At 42.8% G+C, this 27,531-nt stretch overlaps 19 non-coding genes across 19 annotated transcripts; 8 read left to right on the forward strand and 11 right to left on the reverse strand.

Annotated features, from left to right (window-relative positions):
- Positions 1 to 7,253: 7,253 nt before the first annotated feature.
- On the reverse strand, positions 7,254 to 7,325 carry trnap-cgg (transfer RNA proline (anticodon CGG)). Its single transcript has one exon. It is a non-coding gene; the product is annotated as a tRNA-Pro (tRNA).
- Positions 7,326 to 8,794: 1,469 nt separating this feature from the next.
- trnap-cgg (transfer RNA proline (anticodon CGG)) lies at positions 8,795 to 8,866 on the reverse strand. Its single transcript has one exon. It is a non-coding gene; the product is annotated as a tRNA-Pro (tRNA).
- Positions 8,867 to 9,184: 318 nt separating this feature from the next.
- Positions 9,185 to 9,256, reverse strand: trnap-ugg (transfer RNA proline (anticodon UGG)). The gene has a single exon. It is a non-coding gene; the product is annotated as a tRNA-Pro (tRNA).
- A 160-nt stretch (positions 9,257 to 9,416) lies between these two features.
- trnar-ccg (transfer RNA arginine (anticodon CCG)) lies at positions 9,417 to 9,489 on the forward strand. The gene has a single exon. It is a non-coding gene; the product is annotated as a tRNA-Arg (tRNA).
- A 1,463-nt stretch (positions 9,490 to 10,952) lies between these two features.
- trnap-cgg (transfer RNA proline (anticodon CGG)) lies at positions 10,953 to 11,024 on the reverse strand. The gene has a single exon. It is a non-coding gene; the product is annotated as a tRNA-Pro (tRNA).
- Positions 11,025 to 11,342: 318 nt separating this feature from the next.
- On the reverse strand, positions 11,343 to 11,414 carry trnap-ugg (transfer RNA proline (anticodon UGG)). The gene has a single exon. It is a non-coding gene; the product is annotated as a tRNA-Pro (tRNA).
- A 160-nt stretch (positions 11,415 to 11,574) lies between these two features.
- trnar-ccg (transfer RNA arginine (anticodon CCG)) lies at positions 11,575 to 11,647 on the forward strand. Its single transcript has one exon. It is a non-coding gene; the product is annotated as a tRNA-Arg (tRNA).
- Positions 11,648 to 13,208: 1,561 nt separating this feature from the next.
- On the reverse strand, positions 13,209 to 13,280 carry trnap-ugg (transfer RNA proline (anticodon UGG)). Its single transcript has one exon. It is a non-coding gene; the product is annotated as a tRNA-Pro (tRNA).
- A 160-nt stretch (positions 13,281 to 13,440) lies between these two features.
- On the forward strand, positions 13,441 to 13,513 carry trnar-ccg (transfer RNA arginine (anticodon CCG)). Its single transcript has one exon. It is a non-coding gene; the product is annotated as a tRNA-Arg (tRNA).
- A 1,462-nt stretch (positions 13,514 to 14,975) lies between these two features.
- Positions 14,976 to 15,047, reverse strand: trnap-cgg (transfer RNA proline (anticodon CGG)). The gene has a single exon. It is a non-coding gene; the product is annotated as a tRNA-Pro (tRNA).
- A 550-nt stretch (positions 15,048 to 15,597) lies between these two features.
- trnar-ccg (transfer RNA arginine (anticodon CCG)) lies at positions 15,598 to 15,670 on the forward strand. The gene has a single exon. It is a non-coding gene; the product is annotated as a tRNA-Arg (tRNA).
- Positions 15,671 to 17,250: 1,580 nt separating this feature from the next.
- On the reverse strand, positions 17,251 to 17,322 carry trnap-ugg (transfer RNA proline (anticodon UGG)). The gene has a single exon. It is a non-coding gene; the product is annotated as a tRNA-Pro (tRNA).
- A 160-nt stretch (positions 17,323 to 17,482) lies between these two features.
- On the forward strand, positions 17,483 to 17,555 carry trnar-ccg (transfer RNA arginine (anticodon CCG)). Its single transcript has one exon. It is a non-coding gene; the product is annotated as a tRNA-Arg (tRNA).
- A 2,883-nt stretch (positions 17,556 to 20,438) lies between these two features.
- Positions 20,439 to 20,510, reverse strand: trnap-ugg (transfer RNA proline (anticodon UGG)). The gene has a single exon. It is a non-coding gene; the product is annotated as a tRNA-Pro (tRNA).
- A 160-nt stretch (positions 20,511 to 20,670) lies between these two features.
- Positions 20,671 to 20,743, forward strand: trnaw-cca (transfer RNA tryptophan (anticodon CCA)). Its single transcript has one exon. It is a non-coding gene; the product is annotated as a tRNA-Trp (tRNA).
- Positions 20,744 to 22,321: 1,578 nt separating this feature from the next.
- trnap-ugg (transfer RNA proline (anticodon UGG)) lies at positions 22,322 to 22,393 on the reverse strand. Its single transcript has one exon. It is a non-coding gene; the product is annotated as a tRNA-Pro (tRNA).
- Positions 22,394 to 22,553: 160 nt separating this feature from the next.
- trnar-ccg (transfer RNA arginine (anticodon CCG)) lies at positions 22,554 to 22,626 on the forward strand. The gene has a single exon. It is a non-coding gene; the product is annotated as a tRNA-Arg (tRNA).
- A 2,783-nt stretch (positions 22,627 to 25,409) lies between these two features.
- Positions 25,410 to 25,481, reverse strand: trnap-ugg (transfer RNA proline (anticodon UGG)). The gene has a single exon. It is a non-coding gene; the product is annotated as a tRNA-Pro (tRNA).
- Positions 25,482 to 25,641: 160 nt separating this feature from the next.
- Positions 25,642 to 25,714, forward strand: trnar-ccg (transfer RNA arginine (anticodon CCG)). The gene has a single exon. It is a non-coding gene; the product is annotated as a tRNA-Arg (tRNA).
- Positions 25,715 to 27,531: the final 1,817 nt, after the last annotated feature.

Here is a 27,531-nt window from a genome sequence, read left to right on the forward strand (position 1 = left end):
TCTAGTCATCGAAAAACATCATTGATACGTTTGTTTTGACCATATAACCAAAATGGCTGTGTAATTGGAGAAAAACACATGGAACATAAATGGCGGGCTCTAAATGCAAACAGCCGCATATAGGCTATGCCGTAGGCTTGACTTTGAACTAAAAGGCATCAGCCTCCCACCTAGGGAGGCTGTTACTAGGGCGTGCTTGTTGCGCTTGCTCTAAGCCGATGCTGCAAAAAGTCAATGAAAAGTTGTTCAAAGAAACTCCACAGAACAACAAGTATACCCGTGCTTAGCGTTTCTGCAAAAGAGCCACGGTAATTCAGTTAAGAGCGATTTAAAATGCTTTGAATCCCACTACAGCATCTACAGACCTGCGAAAAAAGTTCAATTTTGCCAAAGCATCAGCCTCTGATGCTGCAGAACGTGACGTCAAGTACTATGTGGGTTGCAGTAAATGGCCAGACTATGAAGTTGTTGATAAAGAAAAGTAAATGCTTTGGCGGGGGCTGAGAGGTGGGGAGGACAACATGGCTAACTCCTCCATAATCAGATTGCCCTTCGGGTGATTTTTGGGCAACTCACTGAGTCTCAGCTCCAGATAGAACTTCAGCAAGTCTGGTTTCTGAATGACTCATTCAAGCGGGTTTGAGCTTCTGAATGAGCTTTCTTCTCTGTCAGAATGAGCTTTCTTCTCTGTCAACTTCTAAGGGAAAACAATGCCTTTCATACACCAAGAAGAGCACAATTTGTTTTATCACCCAGCTTAAAAAAAGAAAAAAAAATCCTGTGGTATCACATGCAATTGCATACAGAATCAGAGAACCCTTGAACTCATACTAAAGGTGAGAGGGCTCGTCCGGGATTTGAAGCCGGGATCTCTAGCACCCGAAGCAAGAATCATACCCCTAGACCAACGAGCCTGACTGACAATAGATTCGGCTACTTGCGTACACTTGTAGAGTCACTGAATGCTGGCCTCTTACAGAATGGGAAGGCACTAGTTTTAATAGAAAGCGTTTGTCGTTACGGAGCCACACTCCCTGGCAGGCAGCGATTCTGAGTTCGTTCTGTGCAAGGAAATAAGCGCTTGTCATCTGGCTGAATCTTGGCTATGTTGTAGTACAGATGAACAAAAGCAGTAGTAAGGGTTTCAAAAACATGACAGTTTTGAGTTTGGCTCAGTGCTGCAAAATGAAGGATCCAACCTTGTTGCTCTGTGCAAGGAAATAAGCGCTTGTCCGGGAAAAGGCCACTTCTTGCTTTTGCACTGGACCTACGACGAAGGCTTTGCGTACGAAAGCAGAGAGGCAGACTACACACAAAACAGGTGGGAAAGAGTCATGAACTTTAAATTAATCTAGTCATCGAAAAACATCATTGATACGTTTGTTTTGTCCATATAACCAAAATGGCTGTGTAATTGGAGAAAAACACATGGAACAGAAATGGCGGGCTCTAAATGTAAACAGCCGCATATAGGCTATGCCGTAGGCTTGACTTTGAACTAAAAGGCATCAGCCTCCCACCTAGAGAGGCTGTTACTAGGGCGTGCTTGTTGCGCTTGCTCTAAGCCGATGCTGCAAAAAGTCAATGAAAAGTTGTTCAAAGAAACTCCACAGAACAACAAGTATACCCGTGCTTAGCGTTTCTGCAAAAGAGCCACGGTAATTCAGTTAAGAGCGATTTAAAATGCTTTGAATCCCACTACAGCATCTACAGACCTGCGAAAAAAGTTCAATTTTGCCAAAGCATCAGCCTCTGATGCTGCAGAACGTGACGTCAAGTACTACACTGCAAAAACTCAAAATCTTGCCAAGTATATTTTTCTAATTTCTAGTCAAAATATCTCATCACACTTAATATAAGACAAAATCACCTAAAGACCAAGATTTAAGTGAGCTAGAGGAGCTTGTTTTTAGACAGTGCATCTTGAATATCTTGTTAAGTGAAACTGTCTTAAAAATATCTTGTTTTGAGTCATATCTCAGATGAAACAAGCTTTTTTGACATGTCATAAGCTGCTGTGTTATTTGTAAAAGATGAATCGTCTTGTTTCAAGGAACAGACTTGACTTGAATTGAGACAACAAATCTGCTTTATTGAAAACTGCAGGTCAACATGCCCAACTCACAACAACTCACAATGACATATATTGACAGCAAAAAAAATGTAATTTATTTACGTATAAACAACTTTACCGACGTACAAATTTGTATGTATTCCTATTTAACTTATGCATATTAAAATCGTGGGTTTGACTCTATTGCATTAAATTGTCTTATCAATTAAATTTTCAGTCGCATTTATTAATGGTTTAATGTTACTCCCCATATGGAAAAGATTTGCTAAAAACTCCTGTGATTCTTATATGTTCCAACAGAATATTGTAAGGGACATATACGCTGCAAAAACCACATAATGTTTTAAACATTTAAACTACACACACAAGCACACATTTTAATTACAAAAATATTTTATTAGAATGTGTTCTACAATATACAGTTGGATATTTCACATATCAATATTTTTCATTTTAAATCCTGCATCACCAGATTTAATTTTCATTTGTGACAATTTCTCTAAACTTTATCACAGTACTACTATGGTATACAACAGTTCTATTCTTAACCTACAAACATAAAACTTTCCTAAATGTTGAAGTGATTCTTATGCGTATCACTCTAAAAAATAATTCAGTGGCTTAGTAAATATCACAGTAATAATTAACTTTATTAACTAAAATCTCTGAATATCATTTACTTGATAGTTTGAGTTGAACATAGCCTACCGAAATAATTGACTAAAACTCCAACAATAAATTTTGTCTGAAATTTACAGTTATATTTAAGTTTGAAGTTTTTCACTAAAATAATTTAGTATTTGACTAACCAATTATTTATTTAAAATACACTGAGCTAATATATTTGTGAAATTTCCATCACAATATTTGAGAATGGATAATTAAACTAATCTGTTTCAAGAACCACAAATATTACTTAAATAAAATCAATATTATTAATATTTAACAAGCATAAGAAATTGATTAAGTTTACTCATATTTTACTGTCTATGATTACAACCATAGATATCTATGATTACAACAACGCACCCCTCCCCCACCCTCTGACGTCACGACAACTCGACGGTTGAGTCGAGTGAGCGGCGCGCGCGCTGTTTGAACTCTCTCCAGTGCAGAACAGTTCTCCTCTCCTCAGCCTCGCATAATTGGTGCATTTCCTCTGTGGAATTCAGGTGTGTATGTTTTATTTTATCTGTATAATCATTAATGTGCTTTAAATAATTTTATTTAATGCGAAGGAACATACAGAGACTCAATGTTAATACAGAGACGCAATGTTACTCACCTCAAACGAGTGTCGACTCGCGCCTGCCTTTTCGCGTGATTGTAAGGCCTTGCATATAAAACACACGACTATATTCTTAAAGATAATGAATATAACTAATTTGGATGATAAAATGTCCTCAGAACTGTGCACTGTTTGTTTATTGGCAGGTTGAGGAGTCAGTCGCGTCGCATCTTTCGGCTGTGAGTGACGCAGGACGGCGGTGTAAAGTTAGAGGTTCCCCCGCAGAGGCGAGTCCATCTCCGGCACGCGAACCAGCGCTGATCCGTTGGATACTGGATAACAGACCGGTTGATTACACTTGAATTACTTTAATGTTTAGGCCTAAATGTTTAATTTTTACTTCGAAATGTTTCTTACATGAGTTTAGATGTAGGCAATATTGCATACGTGTTAAAAATAGTATAAAATATATGCTGTTTTGCTGTAATGTTAGGCTACTAATCGACAATAAAGGCCAATGTCATGTAGTTATACCGGTGGTTGTATGGAATATTTTTACAAAGGTTTAGAGGAAATAAAAAAGTTAATATTACTGCCATATAAACACAGTTTATATTACTCATAAATATTTGTTTTTAAATGTTTCCCCGTAATTATTTCTACTCATGTTTATTTGTGAATGTACCAAATGCAGTTACTCAGATCTATTTAATTTGTTTTACTAACATTTACTCAGTTAATACAGTGTAAGTAATTGCTTTCACTGCTTAAAAATCTAATCAATATTCTAAGTTTAAAAATGTTTCACCAAAAAAATGAGTAAATCATATTAAATGTTTTTAGAGTGCATCACCACCAGAGTTCATGTCATATATACAAAAACATATTCCAGCCAATTTTAATCACTGTTCTAGAAACATATTTGACTCAGCTTTGTTCATTTGCAATAATATGTTATTATTTTGTTCACAAACAACAGGCCCAGACAGTTCACAATTAATACACGATTTTACAATATCATTGCTTTTCAACTGCTCTTTCAAATCCTGTAGAAAAATTAACAGTCTTCATAAAGATCAGTGATATTCTGACAGTAATCCTCTAACCGGCATCTGCACTGTACAATTTAAAGGGATACTCCACTTTAAAATGAAAATTTTCATCATATACTCACCCTCATGTTGTTTTAATCCTTAATGAATTTCTTTCTTCTGCTGAACAGAAAGGAAGATATTTAGAAGAATATCAGTAACCAGACAGTTTCTGGTCTCATTCACTTTCATAGTATATTTTTTTCCTACTATGAAAGTCAATGAGACCAGAAACTGTCTGGTTACTGATATTCTTCTAAATATCTTCCTTTCTGTTCAGCAGAAGAAAGAAATTCATTAAGGATTAAAACAACATGAGGGTGAGTATATGATGAAAGAATTTTCTTTTTAAAGTGGAGTATCCCTTTAAGAATCTGCCAACTGCATATAAGTGAATCAGATGTTGATCATCGAAACATGAAATCTGTACGTAACACATAAACAAATGACACAAAATGTGTATGAATTCTATATGACTTTAATTTGACTAGCATATAATTCAATATAAGAAATTTAAATGATTTATATATGAATTTTATATGAGTTTTATATATTTCGAGTAATACCATACACATTTGCATACTTTTGTCATGTAAAACTCATATATATCGTGAAACACAAAAGGCGTTTTTCTCCTATAGACCCATAATACACTAAAACACAACATAAATTCACAAAAGACATTAATTTTATTAGCTTGGTGTAATCCAAATCTTTAGAATCCATGTGTTGTTTGCAAGAAACAGATCCAAATTCAGCCCTTCATCCAGTGATCTTCATAATTTCTCTCAGCAGAGACCGTAAACGCCAAATCCCCGCTCGTGGTGAATTCAAATTCAAAAATTGCGCCCGAAGCGTTACGACACGTTTTACGGCACTGATATTAGACGCTCATTGGCTCTCGCATGTTTCGTCACAGATAGCGACATGCCGTGTTTAATTGGTGTACTACATTTGAAAAGGAGAATCGCGCGCGCCTTCAGAGAGCGAACAGCGAACCGAAACCGGATTAGTGTTTTCATGGATTAATAAATTAAATTCTGCTCTGTAACGTTACCTCATACAAATATATTATATAGCCTACTGCCAGAGAGGACTGCGACACATCGTCCTGTGAACGACTTTTGGTACTGGTTTTGACATTTTCTCACTAAATAAATTATTGCGATTAAACGTGTAACGTTATGTCTGTTGTTTTTCTTAATAATTGTAACATTAGTTACATAGTTTTAAGAAATGGTTAGGTGTAGGGGTAGGATTAGTGGCTCAAACTATATTTAGATGCTTTATTGTTAATAAAACTGCCATTTCCCTACACATTATGTTCATTATGTTTTATCCTTTTAATATTGTCTATAAAATGGGTATGTTTAGGTGTGGGAGTAGGGTAAAGGGATCTTACATTTATAATCTATAAAATGTTCTACTATGTTTTCATAATGCAGTTCCATAAATACTGTGAGCCAAAATGTTGAGAAAAATTAAGCTGTTTCCCTTTTATGCAGTCCTCTGGGACTTTTTGCTGTTTAAAAAACAAAACAAAAAAAAAATAGTTAAATGCAAGTCTATTTTTCACTTTTTCGGTCTAGTAAACAGTAGTTGATGTCTTGAATCTAGTAGGTAAAATGTCTTGAATCTAGAACAGTATTACTTTTGTTGAGCTTACAATAAGGTAAATACACTTGAGATGATGACAGGATGGTAAATTATGGCTTATTATGGCAAAAAAGCACTGCCTAATATGAGTCAGGAATACTAACTTCAAGGCATTTTGTCTCAAAATGCCCATTTCCAATCTTATTTCAAGTTGGTGGTGACTTAAATCTAGAACAGTGTAACAATTATAGAACTAAAAATTAGTTAAATACACTTGAAACAAACAGGATGACAAAAGAAAATGCTACTTTTGAGGGGAAAATACTATTTTTGAGCATGACAAGCTTATTATGAGACATAAAACATCACAATACTAGTAAAATATAGCTAAAAATGAGTTTTCCCAGCTAATTTCAAGATCACTCATATCTTTTAAGGCTTAAATATAATGTCTTATTTCAAGAAATCTTACCAAGAGAATTTTCACTTGTTCCATTGGCAGATTTTTTTGCTTATTACAAGCAAAAATATCTTGTATTAATTTTTTTTTGCTTATTTTTGGAGTGGCCTTTTTTCCAGTGTATGTGGGTTGCAGTAAATGGCCAGACTATGAAGTTGTTGATAAAGAAAAGTAAATGCTTTGGCGGGGGCTGAGAGGTGGGGAGGACAACATGGCTAACTCCTCCATAATCAGATTGCCCTTCGGGTGATTTTTGGGCAACTCACTGAGTCTCAGCTCCAGAGAGAACTTCAGCAAGTCTAGTTTCTGACTGACTCATTCAAGCGGGCTTGAGCTTCTGAATGAGCTTTCTTCTCCGTCAGAATGAGCTTTCTTCTCTGTCAACTTCTAAGGGAAAACAATGCCTTTCATACACCAAGAAGAGCACAATTTGTTTTATCACCCAGCTTAAAAAAAGAAAAAAAAATCCTGTGGTATCACATGCAATTGCATACAGAGTCAGAGAACCCTTGAACTCATACTAAAGGTGAGAGGGCTCGTCCGGGATTTGAAGCCGGGATCTCTAGTACCCGAAGCGAGAAACATACCACTAGACCAACGAGCCTGCCTGACGCTGGATGGGGCTACTTGCGTACACTTGTACAGTCACCGAACGCTGGCCTCAAACAGAATGAGAGGGGACTAGTTTTAATAAGAGCGTTTGTCGTTAGGGAGCCGTACTCTCTGGCAGGCAGCGATTCAGAGTACATTCTGTGCAGGAAATAAACGCTTGTCATCTGACTGGCTGCTTGTTCTGAAACTGCTGGGCTCGTCCGGGATTTGAACCCAGGACCTCTCGCACCCGAAGCGAGAATCATACCCCTAGACCAACGAGCCTGACTGACAATAGATTCGGCTACTTGCGTACAGTTGTAGAGTCACTGAATGCTGGCCTCTTACAGAATGGGAAGGCACTAGTTTTAATAGAAAGCGTTTGTCGTTAGGGAGCCACACTCCCTGGCAGGCAGCGATTCTGAGTTCGTTCTATGCAAGGAAATAAGCGCTTGTCATCTGGCTGAATCTTTCAGGCTGAAATTACACAAAGCACTGTGCGCAAGAGGCCCAGTGGCCTAAGGGGAAAAGGCCACTTCTTGCTTTTGCACTGGACCTACGACGAAGGCTTTGCGTACGAAAGCAGAGAGGCAGACTACACACAAAACAGGTGGGAAAGAGTCATGAACTTTAAATTAATCTAGTCATCGAAAAACATCATTGATACGTTTGTTTTGTCCATATAACCAAAATGGCTGTGTAATTGGAGAAAAACACATGGAACAGAAATGGCGGGCTCTAAATGTAAACAGCCGCATATAGGCTATGCCGTAGGCTTGACTTTGAACTAAAAGGCATCAGCCTCCCACCTAGGGAGGCTGTTACTAGGGCGTGCTTGTTGCGCTTGCTCTAAGCCGATGCTGCAAAAAGTCAATGAAAAGTTATTCAAAGAAACTCCACAGAACAACAAGTATACCCGTGTTTAGCGTTTCTGCAAAAGAGCCACGGTAATTCAGTTAAGAGCGATTTAAAATGCTTTGAATCCCACTACAGCATCTACAGACCTGCGAAAAAAGTTCAATTTTGCCAAAGCATCAGCCTCTGATGCTGCAGAACGTGACGTCAAGTACTATGTGGGTTGCAGTAAATGGCCAGACTATGAAGTTGTTGATAAAGAAAAGTAAATGCTTTGGCAAGGGCTGAGAGGTGGGGAGGACAACATGGCTAACTCCTCCATAATCAGATTGCCCTTCGGGTGATTTTTGGGCAACTCACTGAGTCTCAGCTCCAGAGAGAACTTCAGCAAGTCTAGTTTCTGACTGACTCATTCAAGCGGGCTTGAGCTTCTGAATGAGCTTTCTTCTCCGTCAGAATGAGCTTTCTTCTCTGTCAACTTCTAAGGGAAAACAATGCCTTTCATACACCAAGAAGAGCACAATTTGTTTTATCACCCAGCTTAAAAAAAGAAAAAAAAAATCCTGTGGTATCACATGCAATTGCATACAGAGTCAGAGAACCCTTGAACTCATACTAAAGGTGAGAGGGCTCGTCCGGGATTTGAAGCCGGGATCTCTAGCACCCGAAGCGAGAATCATACCACTAGACCAACGAGCCTGCCTGACGCTGGATGGGGCTACTTGCGTACACTTGTACAGTCACCGAACGCTGGCCTCAAACAGAATGAGCAGGGACTAGTTTTAATAAGAGCGTTTGTCGTTAGGGAGCCGTACTCTCTGGCAGGCAGCGATTCAGAGTACATTCTGTGCAGGAAATAAACGCTTGTCATCTGACTGGCTGCTTGTTCTGAAACTGCTGGGCTCGTCCGGGATTTGAACCCGGGACCTCTCGCACCCGAAGCGAGAATCATACCCCTAGACCAACGAGCCTGACTCACAATAGATTCGGCTACTTGCGTACAGTTGTAGTGTCACTGAATGCTGGCCTCTTACAGAATGGGAAGGCACTAGTTTTAATAGAAAGCGTTTGTCGTTAGGGAGCCACACTCCCTGGCAGGCAGCGATTCTGAGTTCGTTCTGTGCAAGGAAATAAGCGCTTGTCATCTGGCTGAATCTTGGCTATGTTGTAGTACAGATGAACACAAGCAGTAGTAAGGGTTTCAAAAACATGACAGTTTTGAGTTTGGCTCAGTGCTGCAAAAGGAAGGATCCAACCTTGTTGCTCTAGCTGCTTGGTCTGAAATCCCCGGGCTCGTCCGGGATTTGAACCCGGGACCTCTCGCACCCAAAGCGAGAATCATACCCCTAGACCAACTAGCCTCTTTTACATTAAATCTTTCGGGAGGGCGCCACAAATTCAGTGAAGCCCATCTCAAAGACGGAACACGACCTGGCGTCGAGATACGAAAGTGTAGCTGTTTGAGCGTTAGAAACCCCTTGAAGCCAAATTACTGATCAAAGGAAAAAGAACTCCAGACAAGGCCCAGTGGCCTAATGGATAAGGCATCAGCCTCCGGAGCTGGAGATTGTGAGTTCAAGTCCCACCTGGGTCGTCTTTAATGGGCTATATTTAAGTTGGATGTTCGACAAATTCAAGGATGGTTTGTTCAAAGCAATAATGACCGCAAGATCTGAGTTAGCATAGAACGGACAAACTTCGGATAGCTGTGGTGGGGTTTTGTGTGCGTCAGACTGTCAGTGAATCATTCTTGCCTGCCCGTGCATGTGCCCTTTCAGGCTGAAATTACACAAAGCACTGTGCGCAAGAGGCCCAGTGGCCTAAGGGGAAAAGGCCACATCTTGCTTTTGCACTGGACCTACGACGAAGGCTTTGCGTACGAAAGCAGAGAGGCAGACTACACACAAAACAGGTGGGAAAGAGTCATGAACTTTAAATTAATCTAGTCATCGAAAAACATCATTGATACGTTTGTTTTGTCCATATAACCAAAATGGCTGTGTAATTGGAGAAAAACACATGGAACAGAAATGGCGGGCTCTAAATTTAAACAGCCGCATATAGGCTATGCCGTAGGCTTGACTTTGAACTAAAAGGCATCAGCCCTCCACCTAGGTAGGCTGTTACTAGGGCGTGCTTGTTGCGCTTGCTCTAAGCCGATGCTGCAAAAAGTCAATGAAAAGTTGTTCAAAGAAACTCCACAGAACAACAAGTATACCCGTGCTTAGCGTTTCTGCAAAAGAGCCACGGTAATTCAGTTAAGAGCGATTTAAAATGCTTTGAATCCCACTACAGCATCTACAGACCTGCGAAAAAAGTTCAATTTTGCCAAAGCATCAGCCTCTGATGCTGCAGAACGTGACGTCAAGTACTATGTGGGTTGCAGTAAATGGCCAGACTATGAAGTTGTTGATAAAGAAAAGTAAATGCTTTGGCGGGGGCTGAGAGGTGGGGAGGACAACATGGCTAACTCCTCCATAATCAGATTGCCCTTCGGGTGATTTTTGGGCAACTCACTGAGTCTCAGCTCCAGAGAGAACTTCAGCAAGTCTAGTTTCTGACTGACTCATTCAAGCGGGCTTGAGCTTCTGAATGAGCTTTCTTCTCCGTCAGAATGAGCTTTCTTCTCTGTCAACTTCTAAGGGAAAACAATGCCTTTCATACACCAAGAAGAGCACAATTTGTTTTATCACCCAGCTTAAAAAAAGAAAAAAAAAATCCTGTGGTATCACATGCAATTGCATACAGAGTCAGAGAACCCTTGAACTCATACTAAAGGTGAGAGGGCTCGTCCGGGATTTGAAGCCGGGATCTCTAGCACCCGAAGCGAGAATCATACCACTAGACCAACGAGCCTGCCTGACGCTGGATGGGGCTACTTGCGTACACTTGTACAGTCACCGAACGCTGGCCTCAAACAGAATGAGCAGGGACTAGTTTTAATAAGAGCATTTGTCGTTAGGGAGCCGTACTCTCTGGCAGGTCTCTGATTCAGAGTACATTCTGTGCAGGAAATAAACGCTTGTCATCTGACTGGCTGCTTGTTCTGAAACTGCTGGGCTCGTCCGGGATTTGAACCCGGGACCTCTCGCACCCGAAGCGAGAATCATACCCCTAGACCAACGAGCCTGACTGACAATAGATTCGGCTACTTGCGTACAGTTGTAGTGTCACTGAATGCTGGCCTCTTACAGAATGGGAAGGCACTAGTTTTAATAGAAAGCGTTTGTCGTTAGGGAGCCACACTCCCTGGCAGGCAGCGATTCTGAGTTCGTTCTGTGCAAGGAAATAAGCGCTTGTCATCTGGCTGAATCTTGGCTATGTTGTAGTACAGATGAACACAAGCAGTAGTAAGGGTTTCAAAAACATGACAGTTTTGAGTTTGGCTCAGTGCTGCAAAAGGAAGGATCCAACCTTGTTGCTCTAGCTGCTTGGTCTGAAATCCCCGGGCTCGTCCGGGATTTGAACCCGGGACCTCTCGCACCCAAAGCGAGAATCATACCCCTAGACCAACGAGCCTCTTTTACATTAAATCTTTCGGGAGGGCGCCACAAATTCAGTGAAGCCCATCTCAAAGACGGAACACGACCTGGCGTCGAGATACGAAAGTGTAGCTGTTTGAGCGTTAGAAACCCCTTGAAGCCAAATTACTGATCAAAGGAAAAAGAACTCCAGACAAGGCCCAGTGGCCTAATGGATAAGGCATCAGCCTCCGGAGCTGGAGATTGTGAGTTCAAGTCCCACCTGGGTCGTCTTTAATGGGCTGTATTTAAGTTGGATGTTCGACAAATTCAAGGATGGTTTGTTCAAAGCAATAATGACCGCAAGATCTGAGTTAGCATAGAACGGACAAACTTCGGATAGCTGTGGTGGGGTTTTGTGTGCGTCAGACTGTCAGTGAATCATTCTTGCCTGCCCGTGCATGTGCCCTTTCAGGCTGAAATTACACAAAGCACTGTGCGCAAGAGGCCCAGTGGCCTAAGGGGAAAAGGCCACATCTTGCTTTTGCACTGGACCTACGACGAAGGCTTTGCGTACGAAAGCAGAGAGGCAGACTACACACAAAACAGGTGGGAAAGAGTCATGAACTTTAAATTAATCTAGTCATCGAAAAACATCATTGATACGTTTGTTTTGTCCATATAACCAAAATGGCTGTGTAATTGGAGAAAAACACATGGAACAGAAATGGCGGGCTCTAAATTTAAACAGCCGCATATAGGCTATGCCGTAGGCTTGACTTTGAACTAAAAGGCATCAGCCCTCCACCTAGGTAGGCTGTTACTAGGGCGTGCTTGTTGCGCTTGCTCTAAGCCGATGCTGCAAAAAGTCAATGAAAAGTTGTTCAAAGAAACTCCACAGAACAACAAGTATACCCGTGCTTAGCGTTTCTGCAAAAGAGCCACGGTAATTCAGTTAAGAGCGATTTAAAATGCTTTGAATCCCACTACAGCATCTACAGACCTGCGAAAAAAGTTCAATTTTGCCAAAGCATCAGCCTCTGATGCTGCAGAACGTGACGTCAAGTAAATGGCCAGACTATGAAGTTGTTGATAAAGAAAAGTAAATGCTTTGGCGGGGGCTGAGAGGTGGGGAGGACAACATGGCTAACTCCTCCATAATCAGATTGCCCTTCGGGTGATTTTTGGGCAACTCACTGAGTCTCAGCTCCAGAGAGAACTTCAGCAAGTCTAGTTTCTGACTGACTCATTCAAGCGGGCTTGAGCTTCTGAATGAGCTTTCTTCTCCGTCAGAATGAGCTTTCTTCTCTGTCAACTTCTAAGGGAAAACAATGCCTTTCATACACCAAGAAGAGCACAATTTGTTTTATCACCCAGCTTAAAAAAAGAAAAAAAAAATCCTGTGGTATCACATGCAATTGCATACAGAGTCAGAGAACCCTTGAACTCATACTAAAGGTGAGAGGGCTCGTCCGGGATTTGAAGTCGGGATCTCTAGTACCCGAAGCGAGAAACATACCACTAGACCAACGAGCCTGCCTGACGCTGGATGGGGCTACTTGCGTACACTTGTACAGTCACCGAACGCTGGCCTCAAACAGAATGAGAGGGGACTAGTTTTAATAAGAGCGTTTGTCGTTAGGGAGCCGTACTCTCTCGCAGGCAACGATTCAGAGTACATTCTGTGCAAGGAAATAAGCGCTTGTCATCTGGCTGAATCTTGGCTATGTTGTAGTACAGATGAACACAAGCAGTAGTAAGGGTTTCAAAAACATGACAGTTTTGAGTTTGGCTCAGTGCTGCAAAAGGAAGGATCCAACCTTGTTGCTCTAGCTGCTTGGTCTGAAATCCCCGGCTCGTCCGGGATTTGAACCCGGGACCTCTCGCACCCAATGCGAGAATCATACCCCTAGACCAACGAGCCTCTTTTACCTTAAGTCTTTCGGGAGGGCGCCACAAATTCAGTGAAGCCCATCTCAAAGACGGAACACGACCTGGCGTCGAGATACGAAAGTGTAGCTGTTTGAGCGTTAGAAACCCCTTGAAGCCAAATTACTGATCAAAGGAAAAAGAACTCCAGACAAGGCCCAGTGGCCTAATGGATAAGGCATCAGCCTCCGGAGCTGGAGATTGTGAGTTCAAGTCCCACCTGGGTCGTCTTTAATGGGCTATATTTAAGTTGGATGTTTGACAAATTCAAGGATGGTTTGTTCAAAGCAATAATGACCGCAAGATCTGAGTTAGCATAGAACGGACAAACTTCGGATAGCTGTGGTGGGGTTTTGTGTGCGTCAGACTGTCAGTGAATCATTCTTGCCTGCCCGTGCATGTGCCCTTTCAGGCTGAAATTACACAAAGCACTGTGCGCAAGAGGCCCAGTGGCCTAAGGGGAAAAGGCCACTTCTTGCTTTTGCACTGGACCTACGACGAAGGCTTTGCGTACGAAAGCAGAGAGGCAGACTACACACAAAACAGGTGGGAAAGAGTCATGAACTTTAAATTAATCTAGTCATCGAAAAACATCATTGATACGTTTGTTTTGTCCATATAACCAAAATGGCTGTGTAATTGGAGAAAAACACATGGAACAGAAATGGCGGGCTCTAAATGTAAACAGCCGCATATAGGCTATGCCGTAGGCTTGACTTTGAACTAAAAGGCATCAGCCTCCCACCTAGGGAGGCTGTTACTAGGGCGTGCTTGTTGCGCTTGCTCTAAGCCGATGCTGCAAAAAGTCAATGAAAAGTTGTTCAAAGAAACTCCACAGAACAACAAGTATACCCGTGTTTAGCGTTTCTGCAAAACCGCCACGGTAATTCAGTTAAGAGCGATTTAAAATGCTTTGAATCCCACTACAGCATCTACAGACCTGCGAAAAAAGTTCAATTTTGCCAAAGCATCAGCCTCTGATGCTGCAGAACGTGACGTCAAGTACTATGTGGGTTGCAGTAAATGGCCAGACTATGAAGTTGTTGATAAAGAAAAGTAAATGCTTTGGCAGGGGCTGAGAGGTGGGGAGGACAACATGGCTAACTCCTCCATAATCAGATTGCCCTTCGGGTGATTTTTGGGCAACTCACTGAGTCTCAGCTCCAGAGAGAACTTCAGCAAGTCTAGTTTCTGACGGACTCATTCAAGCGGGCTTGAGCTTCTGAATGAGCTTTCTTCTCCGTCAGAATGAGCTTTCTTCTCTGTCAACTTCTAAGGGAAAACAATGCCTTTCATACACCAAGAAGAGCACAATTTGTTTTATCACCCAGCTTAAAAAAAGAAAAAAAAAATCCTGTGGTATCACATGCAATTGCATACAGAGTCAGAGAACCCTTGAACTCATACTAAAGGTGAGAGGGCTCGTCCGGGATTTGAAGCCGGGATCTCTAGCACCCGAAGCGAGAATCATACCACTAGACCAACGAGCCTGCCTGACGCTGGATGGGGCTACTTGCGTACACTTGTACAGTCACCGAACGCTGGCCTCAAACAGAATGAGCAGGGACTAGTTTTAATAAGAGCGTTTGTCGTTAGGGAGCTGTACTCTCTGGCAGGCAGCGATTCAGAGTACATTCTGTGCAGGAAATAAACGCTTGTCATCTGACTGGCTGCTTGTTCTGAAACTGCTTGGCTCGTCCTGGATTTGAACCCGGGATCTCTCGCACCCGAAGCGAGAATCATACCCCTAGACCAACGAGCCTGACTGACAATAGATTCGGCTACTTGCGTACAGTTGTAGAGTCACTGAATGCTGGCCTCTTACAGAATGGGAAGGAACTAGTTTTAATAGAAAGCGTTTGTCGTTAGGGAGCCACACTCCCTGGCAGGCAGCGATTCTGAGTTCGTTCTGTGCAAGGAAATAAGCGCTTGTCATCTGGCTGAATCTTGGCTATGTTGTAGTACAGATGAACACAAGCAGTAGTAAGGGTTTCAAAAACATGACAGTTTTGAGTTTGGCTCAGTGCTGCAAAAGGAAGGATCCAACCTTGTTGCTCTAGCTGCTTGGTCTGAAATCCCCGGGCTCGTCCGTTATTTGAACCCAGGACCTCTCGCACCCAAACCGAGAATCATACCCCTAGACCAACGAGCCTCTTTTACATTAAGTCTTTCGGGAGGGCGCCACAAATTCAGTGAAGCCCATCTCAAAGACGGAACACGACCTGGCGTCGAGATACGAAAGTGTAGCTGTTTGAGCGTTAGAAACCCCTTGAAGCCAAATTACTGATCAAAGGAAAAAGAACTCCAGACAAGGCCCAGTGGCCTAATGGATAAGGCATCAGCCTCCGGAGCTGGAGATTGTGAGTTCAAGTCCCACCTGGGTCGTCTTTAATGGGCTATATTTAAGTTGGATGTTCGACAAATTCAAGGATGGTTTGTTCAAAGCAATAATGACCGCAAGATCTGAGTTAGCATAGAACGGACAAACTTCGAATAGCTGTGGTGGGGTTTTGTCTGCATCAGACTGTCAGTGAATCATTCTTGCCTGCCCGTGCATGTGCCCTTTCAGGCTGAAATTACACAAAGCACTGTGCGCAAGAGGCCCAGTGGCCTAAGGGGAAAAGGCCACTTCTTGCTTTTGCACTGGACCTACGACGAAGGCTTTGCGTACGAAAGCAGAGAGGCAGACTGCACACAAAACAGGTGGGAAAGAGTCATGAACTTTAAATTAATCTAGTCATCGAAAAACATCATTGATACGTTTTTTTTGTCCATATAACCAAAATGGCTGTGTAATTGGAGAAAAACACATGGAACAGAAATGGCGGGCTCTAAATGTAAACAGCCGCATATAGGCTATGCCGTAGGCTTGACTTTGAACTAAAAGGCATCAGCCTCCCACCTCCGGAGGCTGTTACTAGGGCGTGCTGGTTGCGCTTGCTCTAAGCTGATGCTGCAAAAAGTCAATGAAAAGTTGTTCAAAGAAACTCCACAGAACAACAAGTATACCCGTGCTTAGCGTTTCTGCAAAAGAGCCACGGTAATTCAGTTAAGAGCGATTTAAAATGCTTTGAATCCCACTACAGCATCTACAGACCTGCGAAAAAAGTTCAATTTTGCCAAAGCATCAGCCTCTGATGCTGCAGAACGTGACGTCAAGTACTATGTGGGTTGCAGTAAATGGCCAGACTATGAAGTTGTTGATAAAGAAAAGTAAATGCTTTGGCGGGGGCTGAGAGGTGGGGAGGACAACATGGCTAACTCCTCCATAATCAGATTGCCCTTCGGGTGATTTTTGGGCAACTCACTGAGTCTCAGCTCCAGAGAGAACTTCAGCAAGTCTAGTTTCTGACTGACTCATTCAAGCGGGCTTGAGCTTCTGAATGAGCTTTCTTCTCCGTCAGAATGAGCTTTCTTCTCTGTCAACTTCTAAGGGAAAACAATGCCTTTCATACACCAAGAAGAGCACAATTTGTTTTATCACCCAGCTTAAAAAAAGCAAAAAAAAATCCTCTGGTATCACATACAATTGCATACAGAGTCAGAGAACCCTTGAACTCATACTAAAGGTGAGAGGGCTCGTCCGGGATTTGAAGCCGGGATCTCTAGCACCCGAAGCGAGAATCATACCCCTAGACCAACGAGCCTGACTGACAATAGCTTTGGCTACTTGCGTACACTTGTAGAGTCACTGAATGCTGGCCTCTTACAGAATGGGAAGGCACTAGTTTTAATAGAAAGCGTTTGTCGTTAGGGAGCCACACTCCCTGGCAGGCAGCGATTCTGAGTTCGTTCTGTGCAAGGAAATAAGCGCTTGTCACCTGGCTGAATCTTGGCTATGTTGTAGTACAGATGAACACAAGCAGTAGTAAGGGTTTCAAAAACATGACAGTTTTGAGTTTGGCTCAGTGCTGCAAATGGAAGGATCCAACCTTGTTGCTCTCGCTGCTTGGTCTGAAATCCCCGGGCTCGTCCGGGATTTGAACCCGGGACCACTCGCACCCAAAGCGAGAATCATACCCCTAGACCAACGAGCCTCTTTTACATTAAGTCTTTCGGTAGGGCGCCACAAATTCAGTGAAGCCCATCTCAAAGACGGAACACGACCTGGCGTCGAGATACGAAAGTGTAGTTGTTTGAGCGTTAGAAACCCCTTGAGGCCAAATTACTGATCAAAGGAAAAAGAACTCCAGACAAGGCCCAGTGGCCTAATGGATAAGGCATCAGCCTCCGGAGCTGGAGATTGTGAGTTCAAGTCCCACCTGGGTCGTCTTTAATGGGCTATATTTAAGTTGGATGTTCGACAAATTCAAGGATGGTTTGTTCAAAGCAATAATGACCGCAAGATCTGAGTTAGCATAGAACGGACAAACTTCGGATAGCTGTGGTGGGGTTTTGTGTGCGTCAGACTGTCAGTGAATCATTCTTGCCTGCCCGTGCATGTGCCCTTTCAGGCTGAAATTACACAAAGCACTGTGCGCAAGAGGCCCAGTGGCCTAAGGGGAAAAGGCCCCTTCTTGCTTTTGCACTGGACCTACGACGAAGGCTTTGCGTACGAAAGCAGAGAGGCAGACTACACACAAAACAGGTGGGAAAGAGTCATGAACTTTAAATTAATCTAGTCATCGAAAAACATCATTCATACGTTTGTTTTGTCCATATAACCAAAATGGCTGTGTAATTGGAGAAAAACACATGGAACAGAAATGGCGGGCTCTAAATGTAAACAGCCGCATATAGGCTATGCCGTAGGCTTGACTTTGAACTAAAAGGCATCAGCCTCCCACCTAGGGAGGCTGTTACTAGGGCGTGCTTGTTGCGCTTGCTCTAAGCCGATGCTGCAAAAAGTCAATGAAAAGTTGTTCAAAGAAACTCCACAGAACAACAAGTATACCCGTGCTTAGCGTTTCTGCAAAAGAGCCACGGTAATTCAGTTAAGAGCGATTTAAAATGCTTTGAATCCCACTACAGCATCTACAGACCTGCGAAAAAAGTTCAATTTTGCCAAAGCATCAGCCTCTGATGCTGCAGAACGTGACGTCAAGTACTATGTGGGTTGCAGTAAATGGCCAGACTATGAAGTTGTTGATAAAGAAAAGTAAATGCTTTGGCGGGGGCTGAGAGGTGGGGAGGACAACATGGCTAACTTATCCATAATCAGATTGCCCTTCGGGTGATTTTTGGGCAACTCACTGAGTCTCAGCTCCAGAGAGAACTTCAGCAAGTCTAGCTTCTGACTGGACTCATTCAAGCGGGCTTGAGCTTCTGAATGAGCTTTCTTCTCCGTCAGAATGAGCTTTCTTCTCTGTCAACTTCTAAGGGAAAACAATGCCTTTCATACACCAAGAAGAGCACAATTTGTTTTATCACCCAGCTTAAAAAAAGAAAAAGAAAATCCTGTGGTATCACATGCAATTGCATACAGAGTCAGAGAACCCTTGAACTCATACTAAAGGTGAGAGGGCTCGTCCGGGAAAAGGCCACTTCTTGCTTTTGCACTGGACCTACGACGAAGGCTTTGCGTACGAAAGCAGAGAGGCAGACTGCACACAAAACAGGTGTGAAAGAGTCATGAACTTTAAATTAATCTAGTCATCGAAAAACATCATTGATACGTTTGTTTTGTCCACATAACCAAAATGGCTGTGTAATTGGAGAAAAATACATGGAACAGAAATGGCGGGCTCTAAATGTAAACAGCTGCATATAGGCTATGCCGTAGGCTTGACTTTGAACTAAAAGGCATCAGCCTCCCACCTAGGGAGGCTGTTACTAGGGCGTGCTTGTTGCGCTTGCTCTAAGCCGATGCTGCAAAAAGTCAATGAAAAGTTGTTCAAAGAAACTCCACAGAACAACAAGTATACCCGTGCTTAGCGTTTCTGCAAAAGAGCCACGGTAATTCAGTTAAGAGCGATTTAAAATGCTTTGAATCCCACTACAGCATCTACAGACCTGCGAAAAAAGTTCAATTTTGCCAAAGCATCAGCCTCTGATGCTGCAGAACGTGACGTCAAGTACTATGTGGGTTGCAGTAAATGGCCAGACTATGAAGTTGTTGATAAAGAAAAATAAATGCTTTGGCGGGGGCTGAGAGGTGGGGAGGACAACATGGCTAACTCCTCCATAATCAGATTGCCCTTCGGGTGATTTTTGGGCAACTCACTGAGTCTCAGCTCCAGAGAGAACTTCAGCAAGTCTAGTTTCTGACTGACTCATTCAAGCGGGCTTGAGCTTCTGAATGAGCTTTCTTCTCCGTCAGAATGAGCTTTCTTCTCTGTCAACTTCTAAGGGAAAACAATGCCTTTCATACACCAAGAAGAGCACAATTTGTTTTATCACCCAGCTTAAAAAAAGAAAAAAAAAATCCTGTGGTATCACATGCAATTGCATACAGAGTCAGAGAACCCTTGAACTCATACTAAAGGTGAGAGGGCTCGTCCGGGATTTGAAGCCGGGCTCTCTAGCACCCGAAGCGAGAATCATACCACTAGACCAACGAGCCTGCCTGACGCTGGATGGGGCTACTTGCGTACACTTGTACAGTCACCGAACGCTGGCCTCAAACAGAATGAGCAGGGACTAGTTTTAATAAGAGCGTTTGTCGTTAGGGAGCCGTACTCTCTGGCAGGCAGCGATTCAGAGTACATTCTGTGCAGGAAATAAACGCTTGTCATCTGACTGGCTGCTTGTTCTGAAACTGCTGGGCTCGTCCGGGATTTGAACTCGGGACCCTAGGACCCTAGGACAAAACAAACGTATCAATGATGTTTTTCGATGACTAGATTAATTTAAAGTTCATGACTCTTTCCCACCTGTTTTGTGTGTAGTCTTCCTCTCTGCTTTCGTAGATTCGGCTACTTGCGTACACTTGTAGAGTCACTGAATGCTGGCCTCTTACAGAATGGGAAGGCACTAGTTTTAATAGAAAGCGTTTGTCGTTAGGGAGCCACACTCCCTGGCAGGCAGCGATTCTGAGTTCGTTCTGTGCAAGGAAATAAGCGCTTGTCATCTGGCTGAATCTTGGCTATGTTGTAGTACAGATGAACACAAGCAGTAGTAAGGGTTTCAAAAACATGACAGTTTTGAGTTTGTCTCAGTGCTGCAAAAGGTAGGATCCAACCTTGTTGCTCTAGCTGCTTGGTCTGAAATCCCCGGGCTCGTCCGGGATTTGAACCCGGGACCTCTCGCACCCAAAGCGAGAATCATACCCCTAGACCAACGAGCCTCTTTTACATTAAGTCTTTCAGGAGGGCGCCACAAATTCAGTGAAGCCCATCTCAAAGACGGAACACGACCTGGCGTCGAGATACGAAAGTGTAGCTGTTTGAGCGTTAGAAACCCCTTGAAGCCAAATTACTGATCAAAGGAAAAAGAACTCCAGACAAGGCCCAGTGGCCTAATGGATAAGGCATCAGCCTCCAGAGCTGGAGATTGTGAGTTCAAGTCCCACCTGGGTCGTCTTTAATGGGCTATATTTAAGTTGGATGTTCGACAAATTCAAGGATGGTTTGTTCAAAGCAATAATGACCGCAAGATCTGAGTTAGCATAGAACGGACAAACTTCGGATAGCTGTGGTGGGTTTTTGTGTGCGTCAGACTGTCAGTGAATCATTCTTGCCTGCCCGTGCATGTGCCCTTTCAGGCTGAAATTGCACAAAGCACTGTGCGCAAGAGGCCCAGTGGCCTAAGGGGAAAGGCCACTTCTTGCTTTTGCACTGGTCCTACAACGAAGGCTTTGCGTACGAAAGCAGAGAGGCAGACTACACACAAAACAGGTGGGAAAGAGTCATGAACTTTAAATTAATCTAGTCATCGAAAAACATCATTGATACATTTGTTTTGTCCATATAACCAAAATGGCTGTGTAATTGGAGAAAAACACATGGAACAGAAATGGCGGGCTCTAAATGTAAACAGCCGCATATAGGCTATGCCGTAGGCTTGACTTTGAACTAAAAGGCATCAGCCTCCCACCTAGGGAGGCTGTTACTAGGGCGTGCTTGTTGCGCTTGCTCTAAGCCGATGCTGCAAAAAGTCAATGAAAAGTTGTTCAAAGAAACTCCACAGAACAACAAGTATACCCGTGCTTGGCGTTTCTGCAAAAGAGCCACGGTAATTCAGTTAAGAGCGATTTAAAATGCTTTGAATCCCACTACAGCATCTACAGACCTGCGAAAAAAGTTCAATTTTGCCAAAGCATCAGCCTCTGATGCTGCAGAACGTGACGTCAAGTACTATGTGGGTTGCAGTAAATGGCCAGACTATGAAGTTGTTGATAAAGAAAAGTAAATGCTTTGGCGGGGGCTGAGAGGTGGGGAGGACAACATGGCTAACTCCTCCATAATCAGATTGCCCTTCGGGTGATTTTTGGGCAACTCACTGAGTCTCAGCTCCAGATAGAACTTCAGCAAGTCTGGTTTCTGACTGACTCATTCAAGCGGGTTTGAGCTTCTGAATGAGCTTTCTTCTCTGTCAGAATGAGCTTTCTTCTCTGTCAACTTCTAAGGGAAAACAATGCCTTTCATACACCTAGAAGAGCACAATTTGTTTTATCACCCAGCTTAAAAAAAGAAAAAAAAATCCTGTGGTATCACATGCAATTGCATACAGAATCAGAGAACCCTTGAACTCATACTAAAGGTGAGAGGGCTCGTCCGGGATTTGAAGCCGGGATCTCTAGCACCCGAAGCAAGAATCATACCCCTAGACCAACGAGCCTGACTGACAATAGATTCGGCTACTTGCGTACACTTGTAGAGTCACTGAATGCTGGCCTCTTACAGAATGGGAAGGCACTAGTTTTAATAGAAAGCGTTTGTCGTTACGGAGCCACACTCCCTGGCAGGCAGCGATTCTGAGTTCGTTCTGTGCAAGGAAATAAGCGCTTGTCATCTGGCTAAATCTTGGCTATGTTGTAGTACAGATGAACAAAAGCAGTAGTAAGGGTTTCAAAAACATGACAGTTTTGAGTTTGGCTCAGTGCTGCAAAAGGAAGGATCCAACCTTGTTGCTCTCGCTGCTTGGTCTGAAATCCCCGGGCTCGTCCGGGATTTGAACCCGGGACCTCTCGCACCCAAAGCGAGAATCATACCCCTAGACCAACGAGCCTCTTTTACATTAAGTCTTTCGGGAGGGCGCCACAAATTCAGTGAAGCCCATCTCAAAGACGGAACACGACCTGGCGTCGAGATACGAAAGTGTAGTTGTTTGAGCGTTAGAAACCCCTTGAAGCCAAATTACTGATCAAAGGAAAAAGAGCTCCAGACAAGGCCCAGTGGCCTAATGGATAAGGCATCAGCCTCCGGAGCTGGAGATTGTGAGTTCAAGTCCCACCTGGGTCGTCTTTAATGGGTTATATTTAAGTTGGATGTTCGACAAATTCAAGGATGGTTTGTTCAAAGCAATAATGACCGCAAGATCTGAGTTAGCATAGAACGGACAAACTTCGGATAGCTGTGGTGGGGTTTTGTGTGCGTCAGACTGTCAGTGAATCATTCTTGCCTGCCCGTGCATTTGCCCTTTCAGGCTGAAATTACACAAAGCACTGTGCGCAAGAGGCCCAGTGGCCTAAGGGGAAAAGGCCACTTCTTGCTTTTGCACTGGACCTACGACGAAGGCTTTGCGTACGAAAGCAGAGAGGCAGACTACACACAAAACAGGTGGGAAAGAGTCATGAACTTTAAATTAATCTAGTCATCGAAAAACATCATTGATACGTTTGTTTTGACCATATAACCAAAATGGCTGTGTAATTGGAGAAAAACACATGGAACAGAAATGGCGGGCTCTAAATGCAAACAGACGCATATAGGCTATGCCGTAGGCTTGACTTTGAACTAAAAGGCATCAGCCTCCCACCTAGGGAGGCTGTTACTAGGGCGTGCTTGTTGCGCTTGCTCTAAGCCGATGCTGCAAAAAGTCAATGAAAAGTTGTTCAAAGAAACTCCACAGAACAACATGTATACCCGTGCTTAGCGTTTCTGCAAAAGAGCCACGGTAATTCAGTTAAGAGCGATTTAAAATGCTTTGAATCCCACTACAGCATCTACAGACCTGCGAAAAAAGTTCAATTTTGCCAAAGCATCAGCCTCTGATGCTGCAGAACGTGACGTCAAGTACTATGTGGGTTGCAGTAAATGGCCAGACTATGAAGTTGTTGATAAAGAAAAGTAAATGCTTTGGCGGGGGCTGAGAGGTGGGGAGGACAACATGGCTAACTCCTCCATAATCAGATTGCCCTTCGGGTGATTTTTGGGCAACTCACTGAGTCTCAGCTCCAGAGAGAACTTCAGCAAGTCTAGTTTCTGACTGACTCATTCAAGCGGGCTTGAGCTTCTGAATGAGCTTTCTTCTCCGTCAGAATAAGCTTTCTTATCCGTCAACTTCTAAGGGAAAACAATGCCTTTCATACACCAAGAAGAGCACAATTTGTTTTATCACCCAGCTTAAAAAAAGCAAAAAAAAATCCTGTGGTATCACATGCAATTGCATACAGAGTCAGAGAACCCTTGAACTCATACTAAAGGTGAAAGGGCTCGTCCGGGATCTGAAGCCGGGATCTCTAGCACCCGAAGCGAGAATCATACCCCTAGACCAACGAGCCTGACTGACAATAGATTCGGCTACTTGCGTACACTTGTAGAGTCACTGAATGCTGGCCTCTTACAGAATGGGAAGGCACTAGTTTTAATAGAAAGCGTTTGTCGTTAGGGAGCCACACTCCCTGGCAGGCAGCGATTCTGAGTTCGTTCTGTGCAAGGAAATAAGCGCTTGTCCGGGAAAAGGCCACTTCTTGCTTTTGCACTGGACCTACGACGAAGGCTTTGCGTACGAAAGCAGAGAGGCAGACTACACACAAAACAGGTGGGAAAGAGTCATGAACTTTAAATTAATCTAGTCATCGAAAAACATCATTGATACGTTTGTTTTGTCCATATAACCAAAATGGCTGTGTAATTGGAGAAAAACACATGGAACAGAAATGGCGGGCTCTAAATGTAAACAGCCGCATATAGGCTATGCCGTAGGCTTGACTTTGAACTAAAAGGCATCAGCCTCCCACCTAGAGAGGCTGTTACTAGGGCGTGCTTGTTGCGCTTGCTCTAAGCCGATGCTGCAAAAAGTCAATGAAAAGTTGTTCAAAGAAACTCCACAGAACAACAAGTATACCCGTGCTTAGCGTTTCTGCAAAAGAGCCACGGTAATTCAGTTAAGAGCGATTTAAAATGCTTTGAATCCCACTACAGCATCTACAGACCTGCGAAAAAAGTTCAATTTTGCCAAAGCATCAGCCTCTGATGCTGCAGAACGTGACGTCAAGTACTATGTGGGTTGCAGTAAATGGCCAGACTATGAAGTTGTTGATAAAGAAAAGTAAATGCTTTGGCGGGGGCTGAGAGGTGGGGAGGACAACATGGCTAACTCCTCCATAATCAGATTGCCCTTCGGGTGATTTTTGGGCAACTCACTGAGTCTCAGCTCCAGAGAGAACTTCAGCAAGTCTAGTTTCTGACTGACTCATTCAAGCGGGCTTGAGCTTCTGAATGAGCTTTCTTCTCCGTCAGAATAAGCTTTCTTATCTGTCAACTTCTAAGGGAAAACAATGCCTTTCATACACCAAGAAGAGCACAATTTGTTTTATCACCCAGCTTAAAAAAAGAAAAAAAAATCCTGTGGTATCACATGCAATTGCATACAGAGTCAGAGAACCCTTGAACTCATACTAAAGGTGAGAGGGCTCGTCCGGGATTTGAAGCCGGGATCTCTAGCACCCGAAGCGAGAATCATACCCCTAGACCAACGAGCCTGACTGACAATAGATTAGGCTACTTGCGTACACTTGTAGAGTCACTGAATGCTGGCCTCTTACAGAATGGGAAGGCACTAGTTTTAATAGAAAGCGTTTGTCGTTAGGGAGCCACACTCCCTGGCAGGCAGCGATTCTGAGTTCGTTCTGTGCAAGGAAATAAGCGCTTGTCATCTGGCTGAATCTTGGCTATGTTGTAGTACAGATGAACACAAGCAGTAGTAAGGGTTTCAAAAACATGACAGTTTTGAGTTTGGCTCAGTGCTGCAAAAGGAAGGATCCAACCTTGTTGCTCTCGCTGCTTGGTCTGAAATCCCCGGGCTCGTCCGGGATTTGAACCCGGGACCTCTCGCACCCAAAGCGAGATTCATACCCCTAGACCAACGAGCCTCTTTTACATTAAGTCTTTCGGGAGGGCGCCACAAATTCAGTGAAGCCCATCTCAAAGACGGAACACGACCTGGCGTCGAGATACGAAAGTGTAGTTGTTTGAGCGTTAGAAACCCCTTGAAGCCAAATTACTGATTAAAGGAAAAAGTACTCCAGACAAGGCCCAGTGGCCTAATGGATAAGGCATCAGCCTCCGGAGCTGGAGATTGTGAGTTCAAGTCCCACCTGGGTCGTCTTTAATGGGCTATATTTAAGTTGGATGTTCGACAAATTCAAGGATGGTTTGTTCAAAGCAATAATGACCGCAAGATCTGAGTTAGCATAGAACGGACAAACTTCGCATAGCTGTGGTGGGTTTTTGTGTGCGTCAGACTGTCAGTGAATCATTCTTGCCTGCCCGTGCATGTGCCCTTTCAGGCTGAAATTACACAAAGCACTGTGCGCAAGAGGCCCAGTGGCCTAAGGGGAAAAGGCCACTTCTTGCTTTTGCACTGGACCTACGACGAAGGCTTTGCGTACGAAAGCAGAGAGGCAGACTGCACACAAAACAGGTGGGAAAGAGTCATGAACTTTAAATTAATCTAGTCATCGAAAAACATCATTGATACGTTTGTTTTGTCCATATAACCAAAATGGCTGTGTAATTGGAGAAAAACACATGGAACAGAAATGGCGGGCTCTAAATGTAAACAGCCGCATATAGGCTATGCCGTAGGCTTGACTTTGAACTAAAAGGCATCAGCCTCCCACCTAGGGAGGCTGTTACCAGGGCGTGCTTGTTGCGCTTGCTCTAAGCCGATGCTGCAAAAAGTCAATGAAAAGTTGTTCAAAGAAACTCCACAGAACAACAAGTATACCCGTGCTTAGCGTTTCTGCAAAAGAGCCACGGTAATTCAGTTAACAGCGATTTAAAATGCTTTGAATCCCACTACAGCATCTACAGACCTGCAAAAAAAGTTCAATTTTGCCAAAGCATCAGCCTCTGATGCTGCAGAACGTGACGTCAAGTACTACACTGCAAAAACTCAAAATCTTGCCAAGTATATTTTTCTAATTTCTAGTCAAAATATCTCATCACACTTAATATAAGACAAAATCACCTAAAGACCAAGATTTAAGTGAGCTAGAGGAGCGTGTTTTTAGACAGTGCATCTTGAATATCTTGTTAAGTGAAACTGTCTTAAAAATATCTTGTTTTGAGTCATATCTCAGATGAAACAAGCTTTTTTGACATGTCATAAGCTGCTGTGTTATTTGTAAAAGATGAATCGTCTTGTTTCAAGGAACAGACTTGACTTGAATTGAGACAACAAATCTGCTTTATTGAAAACTGCAGGTCAACATGCCCAACTCACAACAACTCACAATGACATATATTGACAGCAAAAAAAATGTAATTTATTTACGTATAAACAACTTTACCGACGTACAAATTTGTATGTATTCCTATTTAACTTATGCATATTAAAATCGTGGGTTTGACTCTATTGCATTAAATTGTCTTATCAATTAAATTTTCAGTCGCATTTATTAATGGTTTAATGTTACTCCCCATATGGAAAAGATTTGCTAAAAACTCCTGTGATTCTTATATGTTCCAACAGAATATTGTAAGGGACATATACGCTGCAAAAACCACATAATGTTTTAAACATTTAAACTACACACACAAGCACACATTTTAATTACAAAAATATTTTATTAGAATGTGTTCTACAATATACAGTTGGATATTTCACATATCAATATTTTTCATTTTAAATCCTGCATCACCAGATTTAATTTTCATTTGTGACAATTTCTATAAACTTTATCACAGTACTACTATGGTATACAACAGTTCTATTCTTAACCTACAAACATAAAACTTTCCTAAATGTTGAAGTGATTCTTATGCGTATCACTCTAAAAAATAATTCAGTGGCTTAGTAAATATCACAGTAATAATTAACTTTATTAACTAAAATCTCTGAATATCATTTACTTGATAGTTTGAGTTGAACATAGCCTACCGAAATAATTGACTAAAACTCCAACAATAAATTTTGTC

The sequence above is a fragment of the Siphateles boraxobius genome, unplaced genomic scaffold (assembly GCF_051911475.1).
Source record: "Siphateles boraxobius isolate OS27281-9 unplaced genomic scaffold, OSU_SipBor_1 25, whole genome shotgun sequence".
NCBI lineage: Eukaryota > Metazoa > Chordata > Actinopteri > Cypriniformes > Leuciscidae > Siphateles > Siphateles boraxobius.